At 41.8% G+C, this 12,500-nt stretch overlaps 1 protein-coding gene across 2 annotated transcripts in view; it reads right to left on the bottom strand.

The window, feature by feature from the left end:
• The window catches only part of LOC135202958 (la-related protein Larp4B-like), a 129,633-nt gene that overhangs the window by 71,516 nt on the left and 45,617 nt on the right, over nucleotides 1–12,500 (bottom strand). Inside the window, exon 1 of one of the 2 annotated variants that reach the window (XM_064232471.1) lies at nucleotides 3,947–4,022. The exons of the other annotated variant lie outside the window; for it this stretch is intronic. The gene's annotated coding sequence lies outside the window, so the exon portion shown is untranslated. Of the gene's footprint in view, nucleotides 1–3,946; nucleotides 4,023–12,500 lie in introns of those variants that run through there. 2 annotated transcript variants of the gene reach the window in all.

The following is a 12,500-nucleotide window of genomic DNA, read 5'->3' as shown; positions in this document are numbered from 1 at the left end:
CAGCTGACAATAGACGACATGAGATATCAATAGATGCAAGAAAGGCTGCTGCTAGGACGCTCTTAGAATAAAAGGGAGACTGAGCACTCATACTAGAGTATCCAAGACATCTTGGCAGGACAGAGCTCATTTATATCGCCCACGTAAATAAATCATCGGCGGCAGTGTCGTCATTCGCCTTAGATGTGCACCACGTACGGTGCGCAGGCTAATGTGAGTTTAAAAAACATTCAAGAAAGTCAAGTCGAAGGAATTTTAATGTTACAAAGAGTATCTCGTAACTTGGAAGTAGATATGTATTGGAAATGGTGATAGTAGCAGTGGTATTTTAAAATAAAATGTTTAATTTTATGAACGCAATGGAGGGGCATCTATAATAATAATAATAATAATAATAATAATAATAATAATAATAATAATAATAATAATAATAATAACAACAACACTAACATGCCCGTATGGATGCCACTGCGTTGGTAATTCTGTTGTAAAAAGTTTTTGATTAGAGAAGGTCTTCTTCCGATAATAATAATAATAATAATAATAATAATAATAATAATATAATAATAATAATAATAATAATAATAATAATAATGTTCCATCTTAATAGCTTCAATAATAGAGGCCAGTTATCGGGGTTCAAGCAATCATGGAAAAGCTGAGTGACTAGCTGCTTCAAACTCACCAAAAGATTATAAGAGAATATCATAACAAATCTACTTCTATTTCATGACGAAACATAACACACCGGGAAGGTTTAGCTGCAGTTTTAAAAAAATACATTTGAACAGAAAATCTCCAAAGACTCCTGAGCTCAGTACTTCGATTGATAACAAAGCAAGGTTGATTCGAAACAACGTTGAACCACCAGGAAGTGTCAAACCTGGACCCTTCATTAACAAAAGAGGCCGAGACTCAATACAATGCCTAAACCAAGAGGTTGAACTCTCGAAAAACTAAAAAAAAAATATATATATATATATGTATATATGAAAAAACTCTCTCGACGTTTACAAAAACCCGTGCAGTCACGCTCGCATACGGGTAATTGAAGGTGTTACCCAAACACCAACCCCCCTCCCAGGCGATTCCCACCCCCCAGAAGGGACTGTGGGTATGTGGGGAATAGTGGGAAGAGGCCCCACAGGCGGAATAAGTCAGAGGAGGGGAGGAATATGCCTGTGGAAGGAGTATGAAGGGTTGGGTTGTATGTGGGTATGGGCTGGGGGCACATACCGAAAGAAGCTGCGGGGAGGGAATTGGAGGGAGGGAGATGGGAGGGTGGAATGAACGAGGGGAGGGGGGAGGAATATACGTCTGTGGAAGGAGTAAGAAGGGTATGTGTTGGAGGGAGGGGGGTACACACCATGGAAAGGAGTAGGAAAGGGAGAGGGAAGAATGGGGCAGGGGGTGAGGGGGAAGGGGAAAAGGGAAAGGTGGGGGGGGGGAGGGAGGTTGTTGCTGATCAAAGGTGTGCCATCTTCTAATGGGAGAGTCGAATTCAACACCTTGAAACGCCTTGTCCGTCCGTCGGCGAGCCGAGGACAATAGACATTCGCCTCGTATTCTTCGGCTCCTGACGAAGATAGATGGCACGTCAGAGTCGAAAAGGGGGAGGGGAGGAGAGGGGGGAGGGGGAGGGTGGAGGGGTTGGTGAGAGGGGGGAGGTGCGGGGGAGAAGGAGAGACAGAAGAGAAGAGGAGGAAGAAGGGATATGAAAGGAATGACAGGAACCAAGACGTGGAAAGGAACGATGAAGATCCTCCTTCATCAGAGAGAGAGAGAGAGAGAGAGAGAGAGAGAGAGAGAGAGAGAGAATTACTCAATGCAACCAATTCCAAACGACTGCTGAATTCCCTCCAATCTTCCGTATTCCCTGAACCATTGAATCCGCCTCTTTGTCATGACGAAAAATACACAATATATATATACCCATTTCATTACGCATGCGTCGTGATGACCTCCCCTCCGCCATCAATAGAATATAGATAAAGGTTGCAATTGATTTATACAGTATTCAGCGTCATTATACAGGATATGACATTCTCTGATATTCGATACAAATGCATATTAATACAGTAATCTACGTGACTTGATTTATTTAGCGGGTCATGCAAAATTCATCTTGTGAGTTTTTGTGCGCTGTTGTGGACAATGCTGGAGTGACCTCAAGAATGAAGACTCGGGAATTATTTGTAATTACGACTCGGGAATTATTTGTCATAAAGACTCTGGAATTAGTTGTAATCATATCAACAAAACCTCTGTAATTGTTTGTAAAAACAGTTAGCTGTTGAAATTACTGTGTAGATCACTACGTGACAATATTTTTTTATTACAAAATAATAATAATAATAATAATAATAATAATAATAATAATAATAATAATAATAATAATCATAGAATTGTTATACGGTACCAGGAGTGAATAACTAGACAAAATACGTAATAAATAAAAATATATTACAGAATTTCAAAATATGGGCAAATGAAGATAAATGTATATAGAAATAATTACGTAAATACACGACCACATGATAGAATTAAGCAAGATAGCAAAAAGTAAGATAAAACATAATGCAATTAAGAGATAAACCAAGAAAAGCGAGAAATATATGATCCCCCTGCAATGTGAATTATGGAGGCCAAAAGCGAATGGTGAGAGAGAGAGAGAGGTGGGGGGGGAGGTGGGGGGAGGAAGGATATCGGAAGGAAGGGGAGTGGGGGGTTCCGAATGACATACAATCGCTCCATCAAGAGGAGTAAGTCACTCAAATTCGCTCCATGATAGATATGCGACTATCATCGTCCCCAGAGTGTAATCTCAAAGTCGCGCTCCGTAATTAGATTAAGTCGTGGGATTAATGTTATTGCTGCCGACGGTAACCTTCAACCGGGGGTCTCATGTCCCCACCCCCCCTCCCCCACCCCATATCCCCCCTCCCCCCCTCTTCCATTCCAACCCGCTTCCAACTTCAGTGACGTAAGTAAGATCGCTTTCCAGGCTTTTCAATTTCTAGTCCGCTAATTTTTATGAAGATTTCACCACCCCTCCCCTCCCGGTCCCCCTTGTTCTAGAACTCTCCCCGCTTCCACTTCGATTTGGAAGATGGCATCCTCATCCGATTCACTTCACGTCCTTTCGGCTTACCGCTTCAGTGCCTGTCTTTGACCGCTTCACCATCTATATTTGACCGTTTCGTTGTCTATCCTTGACTGCTTCGCTGTCTATATTTGACCGCTTCGTTTTCTGTCTTTGACCGCTTCACTATCTATCCTCGAACGCTTCACTGTCTATATTTGACCGCTTCATTGTCCATCAATGCGCTCTTCACTGTCTATCCTTGACCGCTTCATTGTCTACCGTTGACCTCATTCATCTCTATCCATGACCGCTTCACTGTCTATCCTTGAAAGAGACTCTCCCCAGCCCTCCTCCGATTCCACTTCACTCGGAGAATCACTTCACATTTTTCAGTTCGACTTCTTCCACTTCGGTGGGTGAGATCGCTTCCCCCCTCGTTCCATCACCATTCACTTCGCTGGTGTGAGATTCTCTTCCCTCCGCTTCCACTTCAGTTGGCAAGATTTTTATATAGATATATATATATATATATATATATATATATATATACATATATATAACATATATATAATTCAACAGTTGGGTCGACTGGTGGGGGTGATAAGCCAGGAGCGATCCACGGACCTAGCAAATATGATAATCAATGGGCGCGTGGACCATTAGCCACACCTGACTGGCTGACTGAACTCGGCAAAATATATATATATATATATATATATATATATATATATATATATATATATATATTTATACATACTACGGAGGTTAATCTAGTCAAACCGAGATACCATGACAAAGGCAGCCACTGTGTGCCCTTCACATGAAGGAGAACACGTTTTTAAAGCGTTCGAATCTACCTACCTCCGTGAGGTCGAGTTCCACCCTCCACCGTCATCTGCGGTCTTGTGTCTGAGACTATCTCGCATATCAAGCAATTGGGACGGCAAGAGAGTTGCTGCTATTGGGGCAATTTAGATACCGAGCGAAATTTGAGCCGTCTCAGCAATTTAAATGTTGAAATATTGAAACGAGTAAAAGACCTGCGTAGATGTAAGTCGATTGAGTAATTTAAATGTTGAAATATTGCAACGAGTAAAAGACCTGTGTAGATGTAAGTCGACTGAGTAATTTACAATTTAAATGTTGAAATACTAAAACGAGAAAAAGACCTGTATAAATTGAACTGAAAGCAGAGTTTAGGCCAAAGGCAAAGCACTGGGACCTATGAGGTCATTCAGCGCTGAAACGGAAATTGACAGTAAAAGGTTAGAAAGGTGTAACAGGAGGACAGCCTCAAAGCGGTTGCACAATAAAACAATCGTTGGGAGGGGGTTGAAGAGAGTAAGATGGAAAAAAAAAATATGAAGGGAGGTACAGTAAAAGGAACGAAAGGGGTAAAGACCTGTGTCAATGTACGTCGATTGAACGCTGAAAGGAATTTCGCCAATTCACTCAGCTCGAGTATTCACACTGCAGCTGAGAGTGATTCTCAGCATTAGAGTCACAATTCTCATGCAATTCAGTCGATTTATGAATATTGCAGCTGCTAAAGCGTTTCACATCATATTACGATAACCTTCGGTCAATTTATTATATACAATTGGATCACCTCAAAAAAAGCAATTCTAAGAAATTTTTTACTGTTTTTCTTCTTTTTTTTTAACGCAAGTTGAAAATTATTTTCCACATATAACAATACATTTGAAACATAAACAATATCTCCCTTTAAAGATTAGGGAAATTATATTAAACTTATAAAATTTCGGTCAGTTTAGTCAATCATCGTTTAAGGAGGTCAATTTATGTCTATATACTGAAGGAAAATAAGATATTAAGAAATACACATTCACGCCCAGTTCTGATGTCTAAATAAAAAAAAATAAGGAAAAAACTTAGTAAAAACCAGTCTACCAATACATAGTAAAAAAAATGGGGACAAAAAAAATTTAAATTCTTCTGTCGGATATATGTATTTAAAAAAAAAATTACCAATCTGTTCAATATCAAAATCCTTATCAAGCAGAGTCGGTCTTTTCCGACAGCTGAAACCATACGGCATAAAAGAGAAAAAAATTACCAATCATTCTTCTACACAAAATTTCGACAGCGCAAAATCATACCCACAGATGGCCATCTCATGGAGAAAAAAAAAAAATCCAACCCAGGACCTCTATGGGTTAACCTCCCCACACCTCTCTAACCCAAAATGCTAATGGACGTCAAAGGACATCGCCCGTCACTCCCTGACGTCAGATATATACGTGAAGTCCGCGAGACGAGACTAACCCCCATGCTAAACAAGCAACGGGTGACATCTGATCCCCTGAACACTTTGACTTCTTATTCATCATTCCATATTGTCATGGAGCGCGTCGTCCGAACGCGTCCGCGCTGACTTCGGCATCCCGTTGGTGGCTCGAGACGTTCACTACCCGTTTACGAGCGTTCGGTCACTGCGTTAAAACACTCTTCCGGACACTTGTATCCTTAATTCCCGCAATCCAAGCATACAAACCGAAGTGAATTCAGAATTACGAAACCCCTACTCGATTCGAATCCAAGACAGCCCCTCGAATTCAAAACAAGACGAGCCGAGGGTGTAGGAATGGTTGCCAGGCCCTAGCAAGATGAAGGTATTGTTTGCTGATACGAGATTAATATTAATGGCTTGTCCAGTGATTCCTGACTCGCAGCCTTCAGATTCGACAAAAGGGAACCCACTCAGAGGACCCGGGGACCTATCCGAGACCGTGAAAATCGTCTATAAGCGGATACAGGCCTAAGGGTGAATCAGCACTTTGTAGCAGTGATGGGGTATGCTTAAGTGTTCGTAATCTGTATTTGTCCAGACACTTGCTTAGCCGTAAGTCATAGACGATTCCCATCTCTCTCTCTCTCTCTCTCTCTCTCTCTCTCTCTCTCTCTCTCTCTCTCTCTAGGTCTGCGTTAGAAATACCGGGGAATAACGGCTTATAATTAAATTTACTCTAGGTAGTGATGTTTGTCTGTTTTATAAAAGACAATTCTCTTCAGTCTCAGTTTCGTAACTATTCGTAGCGTGTATCGCAGTCCCTCTTAAATGCTTAGGAGGCAAGCATGAATGCGAGGTTACAATAACCGCAAAATCACAAAAGTCAAACCAGTCATTTTTACATCCAGCAGAGGTAGCAAGCACCTGACTGATCGTACCTAAATACCAGAGCCAACACATTTCCTCCGAATTACTTCAAAAATCGAAGGAAAGGTATTTTCTAAAAGACACGAAACAAACCAAACCCATCAGTTTCAACGTCAGCCATGTAGGCTCATTAAAGCCAGACAGAAAGCTCATTAGAAAAATCACCATTGATGTATTAGACGCGAGAAATGGCCTGCAACAGATGCAGCTCAGATCTGCTGCAATCTGCAGTGACGATGATGATGATGCAATGCTCAATCCGTTGCAACATGCGCTGGAGCAGTTTAACAAGGATGAAACGAGCTTACTAGAAAATGCAAACCGAATTATGACTGTTCACCTTGCGTGAAGGAAAATAATTGCTCTCATCATTCGATTTGTTTTGGTCCGTGACAGTTGCTCGAGCGGAAAAACAAATATGAATTATTTATGAGAGCGCGCGCGTGCTCACGCACATAAAACATTTACATGCACGTGCACGCCATACGCACCTACAAGAGTGCTAAGGCTCTGAATACTGTTTCGTTTCCGTCTAAATCCCATTTATTTTCAGTTTGCCTAAGCAGTTAAAAAGTTCAACGTATTATCTCGTGTTAACCCAGATCCACTGGAGCTTGATTAACAGCTCTCCTAGGGCTGGCCCCGAAGGATTAGATATTTTTACGTGGCTAGGAACCAATTGGTGACCTAGTAACGGGACCTACAGTTTATTGTGGAATCCGAACCACATTATATCAAGAAATTAATTTCTATCACCAGAAATAAATTCCTCTGATTCCGTGTTGGTAGAGCCGAGAATCGAACTTCGGACCATCAGATTGGGAGGCGAGCGCAAAAACCAGTCGTCCAACGAGGAACTGCCTAAGCAGTGGATTACACACTTAAGAGTCAATCATCTGTTATGTGTAACAACTAGAGTGTCATAGGACATATGTCAAGCAACCTCATCAGAGTTATGACTGCAGAGCCCTGGCCTTAAGTTCGATGCCGGCCTGCCGCCCACCAGTCAACCCAGCTGTGAACGTGTAGCCCTGGGGCTAAGAGAAGGGGTCATGGGGCTAGCAACCTCATCCCTTCCAGACACAAGGAAAGCTCTGGCCCCCCTCTAGTGCCACCCTATCAAACGGTGAAAGGAGGGGGACAATTATCAATATAGGCCTACAAATATATAGGCTTACTATTGGGATAAGGCGTTGAGTGACAAAACTATCTATACAGGCTTAAAGCTATAAATATATAGGACTATAAAGGATTGGAAGGAGTTCAGAAGGATACCACTGACATCCTACAAAACAGCTCGGCAAAAGATAGCCAGTTCTCCTATTAAACAGCTCTTTAGCATCCCCCCCCCCCCTCCCCCCCTCCCCTTCAAGGAACAAAGAACTTCACAAGGACCGACAGATATTGACGATGCCAGGGGGTCATAAATCAGAGAGAGAGAGAGAGAGAGAGAGAGAGAGAGAGAGAGAGAGAGAGAGAGATTATTGCTCAAAGGTCCCGTATGAATGACACAAGAGGAAAGGTGACGCCCCTGTAATTTCCTTGTTATTATTGAGAGGGGGGAATCAGTGCTGTATGTGTGAGAGGGGAGACCTCATCTCTCTCTCTCTCTCTCTCTCTCTCTATGCGCTCGCTCGCTCGCTCGCCATCTGTTAATTTGCTCTGAAAGGGTTAAACAAGCGTATGTTATATATTTCCTTCTTTATGGGGATTACACCTCTCTCTCTCTCTCTCTCTCTCTCTCTCTCTCTCTCTCTCTCTCTCTCTCTCTGGTGAAATGGCTTATTATTCACATTTCAAAAATCCTTTAGAGTTCACGCTAGTTTTACAGGTTTTCTAATAGGTACAGTTTACGAAATTCCTAAATCACATACAAAGACACATACGCACCCATACTCGCAAAATGTTTGTGCAAATATGTGAACGCGTTTCCACATGTACACACACACACATACAACAACCCATTTTTTGTATTTCTGCCCAAAACGACAAAAAAAAAAAAAAAGAATAAAAAGAGTCACATTAATTTTTCTAAATCGAGCCAGTAGTCATGAACCTTTGCATTGTGGTATTTCTCAGAGAGCTTACATCTTGCTTAACTGCTGCAATGCAGATTACAAAAGATGGGCGTTGCATCATTGCAGATTGCAGCAGCAGCAGATCCGAGCTGCATCTGTTGCAGCCCATTCCTCGCTTGTGATACATCAATGGTGTTTTTCTAATGAGTTTTCTCTCGACTTCAATATATCTGCTCTGAATGGCTGATGTAGGAGGGAGGAGATGGGGTTGGGGCTAAATCGTGGCTTCTATAATAACTTTCCTTTGTCTTTTAAATATTCCGGACGAATTGATACGTCTTGGGATTCTGATACTTCAGGAATTCCTCACATTTGAAATACGGGTTATTGAAGGTCAATTTACACGAATATTGCAAGAGTCCGACCTCCTCGGATATTCTGCAATATATTTTGCGAATGAATGTAAACCATTTCTCCAGGGATTTCAGCAATATATTGAATACGTATACTGTCAAGCGCCAATAATAATCGTTCTGAAACCATTTTCGATGAATTTAATATGCATATACAGCATTCTGGTATAAAACAATCGCCCCCGACTCATTCTTTGAAACAAGCGCGCAACCAACAGAAAGCATGCCCCCACTCACTCACAATAGGCAAGATGGTTTCCATAAAGGTAAATCATCAAACAGACCGACAGCGGTGCAAACATGATATTTTCACAAGGTGGTAATCACTTTCTCTCGAACCACCTTGCCCCGTCGTGAATATTTACTCTTCTAGTTTTACTGAAGCCAGTCCATCCGTTCTCGAGGTATTTTGTTAACGCAAACCGACATATATATATATATATATATTATATATATATATATATATATATATATATATATATATATATACACACTACAAGCACATATTTCAATACCTTCTTTCGCCGATAAGCTTGTTTTGTCTGATATTTTGGCACACAAATTATAATTATTAGGCTACATAACTAATTGTGGGCATTCTGATACACACGGGTGAACGCATGGCTTCTACCCAACTTGGACCGAAAAAATAAAAAAAACACAACACACAGTTGAATAAATCACCTCCCACACTGCGCTGAGGAAAACACAAAGCACACACACAACACACACACTACACACACAAACACATCACAACAGTTGAATAAATCACCTCCCCATTGCGCTGAAGGAAAATACAAACACAAACACACACACACACACACACACAGTTGAATAAATCACCTCCCCATTGCGCTGAAGGAAAATACAAACACAACCACACACACACAGGTGAATAAATCATCTCCCCCCAAAACCCGCGTTGACATGTGCAATCACACCCCTTCTATCTATCCCATAGAACACGCCCAAATCCTCTGCAGGCCATTCTACAGTTCATCATATGGCATCCCTTCTCCCTCCCTCCCTCAAAACAAGTAATTACGGAGCCAATCCCCGTAACTCCTGTTCGCGCCACGTCGAAGTCTCGTCACTATCAGAGAGAGAGAGAGAGAGAGAGAGAGAGAGAGAGAGAGAGGAGAGAGAGAGAGAGAGGGCGCTCGAGTCGTTTTTTATATCTTTATGGAATAAGTAATCTCCACGCCAATCACCCTAAATCAAAACCGGAAAGGGGGGAAAAGGCAACTACTATATGGATATTCGGGAGCGGTGTTTATTGTGTGTGCTTGTTGCTATTAATGCCCGATGCTCGTAGTCCGTTTATGAGACGAGAGAGAGAGATGAGAGAGAGAGAGAGGGAGAGGGAGAGAGAGAGGAGAGAGAGAGAGAGAGAGCTTTGGAAATCGAGCATACTCGCCATCCAAGAACAAAGCAATAGCACCAACGTTTGCTCTTCATGGCGCTGCACGTCTTCGTATTACGACGACGGACGTCAGCTCTGCGATATTGTTCATCTGTCGGGTCATTTATTATTACGGAGTTAGTTTGCGTGCCACAGAATTTTTCAATTTGGTCTGCCTTCTCTCCTTATTTATTTATTATCGCGTTATTCTCTGTAATCCGTTGTTTGCGTTCTTTTTCTCAAAAGGAGTATTAAGTTTATTCCATTTAAATGTTTGCGTCTGATTATCATTATTATTATTATTATTTTTTGTGTGAGTCTACCACAGTCCTCTCAATCCGACTGGGTGGTATTTATAGTGTGGGGTTCCGGGGTGATCCTGCCTCTTTTAGAGTCCACACTTTGCTTCTTCTTCTTCTTCTTCTTCTCTTCTTCTTCTTCTTCTTTCTTCTTCTTCTTCTTCTTATTATTTTATTATTTTATTATTATATTATTATTATTATTATTCAGAAAAGACCAAAAAGGCACAGGGGTGGACGAAAAGACTAACAAAAAATGCAATAATGAATAATAAGGATACATAACAACTAAAAATAAAATTAAACTGGAAATGCATAATGATTCAAAAATAATATTAAAACTGAACATAAACCAAAATAAGTACCCGTTTGCAATATACGCAAGTAACTGATTCAAACTGCCATTCGCAACAACACGAACGCAATGTAGGAATTATGAGTCTAATGGCTTCTAAAATGCCATTAAATACACTCTCATGCTTAATCCCACATATATATTCGGCCCGAAAGCCCCCTTCTGTCTTTATATCAAAACCCTCCCACGAAATTTATGGAGGGGGGTCCGTCATACACCCCGCTGGTTGGAAATTGCAAGATGGTCTTATTGGTGACGAGTCGTAGGGGAATGCGCCAACACCCTCCGCCCCCGACCCCGGCGTCCTCTTCCCCAAAAATTTTAGTAAATAAAAGTTGGGTGAAACTTCCCTCTATCACCATTTTTCTAGATTTCCTGAGCCTCCTTCCTCCACTTCCCCCCCTCCCCCAAAACCCCATCCCCCACCGTTCCAATTACTTGGGGTTTCATCAGTCACATATTTAAACTGGGTGTCCTACCAATCACACTTTAATACCAATCACACATAATCCAATCACATCTAATTTGGGGTCTCACCAATCCACCAATCACACATTTCATCTGGGGGTCTCACCAATCACACATTCAATCACCAATCACACATTTAAAATGGGGTCTCACAAATCACACATTTAATCTGGGGTCTCACCAATCACGCTTTAAATCTGGGGGCCTCACATTGCCCTAAAAATGTCTCAATATGTCCCGGGGGATAGTCCCGCCCCCAACCCCCCACATACTCACAAAATAAAATTTTTAAAAAATCCTTCACATGAAAAAATCTGAACTAATCCTCCATCTCTCCCACCACAAATCTTTCACCTTGTCTACCACCCCTCTCGCCCCACCCCGGCCTCCGCACTATACATTATTTCGGGGGTCCTCTCATTGCACCCCAAAATGGGCCAAGGCGTTCCTCTGCAGTGCCTCTCGCCCTCCCCCTCCTCCAAATTTCCTTTAGTAAATAAAAATTCCGACAACACTTCTATCTACCCTCGTTTCGAGCAACCCTCCACCTACCTCCTCCGCCCCCTCCCCAACCGAATCTCCCAACCCTCCGCCCCCCGCCCATACATTAACTTCGGGGGTTCTCTCATTGCGCCCAACGCCCTTAAAAGCATCTGTGGCCGGCCCTTTCTCTCCGCCCTTTCTCCAAGTCCCATAACAGTAATTCATATTAAAGTTTCCATCCTTTATTCTCCTTCCTCCCTTACCCGGTCCCCCCCAACCCCCGTCTCTCTCTCGTCTCTCTCTCATCTCTCTCTCGCTCTCTCTCTCTCTCTCTCTGTGTTAGTTCGTTCTTGAATTCTATTATCTTTCATTTCATTGCTCAAATATCTCTTCCCTATTACAATCTCAATAAATTCCTTTTTCTTTTCATTATTATGTCGACTAAAGTAACATTAATGATGATGTTGATACCAATCAAGCATTCTGTCACTTCAAAATCAAATTTTTCACTTCGCGTAAGTTAGAGAGAGAGAGAGAGAGAGAGAGAGAGAGAGAGAGAACATTCAAGACTTAATAAAACCAATCCAACTAAAGCAATCTATAAGACCCTTCCATCGCCCTTTTATTGTTTGATCTCTCTCTCTCTCTCTCTCTCTCTCTCTCTCTCTCTCTCTCTCTCTCTCTCCTTTCATTAATCTCGCACCCTACCATTATCGCGCATTGCAATTCCTCCTCCAATTTTTTTCTGATTATCACCCCTTCTCTCGAACATCCATTTTATTCTCTCTCTCTCTCTCTC

Source organism: Macrobrachium nipponense, chromosome 33, assembly GCF_015104395.2.
Source record: "Macrobrachium nipponense isolate FS-2020 chromosome 33, ASM1510439v2, whole genome shotgun sequence".
NCBI classification, from domain to species: Eukaryota; Metazoa; Arthropoda; class Malacostraca; order Decapoda; family Palaemonidae; genus Macrobrachium; species Macrobrachium nipponense.
The sequence above is the reverse complement of the archived record's forward strand: the minus strand, read 5'-3'. Positions and strand labels throughout refer to the sequence as shown.